Raw genomic sequence first — 1,302 nt, 5'->3', positions numbered from 1 at the left:
TAACTGCGGTGGGGGCGGGGGTGGGGTCAACGCCGAGCGGGTCCCTCACTGGCTCTTGAGGGAGCCCGTGATCACAGCCCTGGTGCCGGGCAGGAGGAGCCAGGCTTTTCGTGGGGGGGGGTCTTCTTGCCTGCCTACACCCCTTTCTCTGCTTGCAGCAGTAGAGCTGACGTGAGGAGGAGGGGGCATCAAAATACAAGTTAGGCCAGGGTGTCATTTTCCCTAAGGCTGGCTCTGAGCAGACCATGTGCAGCCAAGCAGGAGCCCTTTTCCCTGTTTCACCTGCGCTTGAGTGCCCAGTCTCCAGCATAGGCAGACGAGGTTCTTTGGGTGAATCAGGTATCTTTTATTAGGCCAGCTTGAATAGTTGGGAAACTTTTTTTTTCTTTTTCAAAGCAAGCTTTCAGGTTTAAAACCCCTTTGCCAGGCTGAGGAAGTCTCTGCAGATGGTGCGTGCTCTACCAGGATGGAATGAGTAGTAAAGAAGCTGGGCTGGGCTGTATGCAAGACAGCATGGCATTCATTTGCCGTGGCAGTGGAGAGATCATGCCCTGCCTGGGCCCTTGACCAGATCAGAGCAGGTGATAGGTGATGGGCCCTGCATCAGCTGACCACCCAAGAAAGAGATATGGGAGTCCCTGTGGAAGGTTTGCTGCTAGCATCGGCTCGGTGCTCAGAAGCTGGCAAAAAGGCAAACAGTGTTAGAGATTATTAAAGGAATTGTGAACACAATAAGAAGTATTATCGTGTCCCTTTATACATCCATGGTGCATTCACACATGAAATACTGCACCTGGTTCTCGTTCCCATGCCCCAAAAAGGACAGAGAACTCCAGAGAAGGGCAGTGAGGATGATTAGCAGTATGGAGGGGCTTTCACATGAAGAGGGACTCAAGAGGTTGGGCTTATTCCGTTTAGAAATGACACTTGAAGGGGAAATTATGAGGGCTTACAAAATACTAAATGGCAAAGAGAAAGGAAATGGGGATTTATCACTTGTTCTCTTACACTGCAAGAACTAGGGGTCCCAATTAGATGAGTAGGTTGTAAATTTAAAACAAAAGGGGGTTCTCTTTTATGCAGCATGTAATTAAAGTGTGGAACTCATTGCCTCCAGATGTTGTGGAAGCTGACACCTTAGCCAGGTTTATTTGGACAGCTAGGGAGGAGTATACAAGTATTGCTCCAGCATGCAGGGATGAAATCAGGAAGGCCAAAATATAATTGGAGTTTCAGCTAGCGGAAGAAGTGAAGGGTAATAAGAAGGGTTTCTATAAGTACATCAGTAACAAAAGGAAGATC

Source organism: Alligator sinensis, unplaced genomic scaffold, assembly GCF_000455745.1.
Source record: "Alligator sinensis unplaced genomic scaffold, ASM45574v1 scaffold489_1, whole genome shotgun sequence".
Taxonomy (NCBI): Eukaryota; Metazoa; Chordata; order Crocodylia; family Alligatoridae; genus Alligator; species Alligator sinensis.
Note: the sequence above shows the minus strand (reverse complement) of the source record.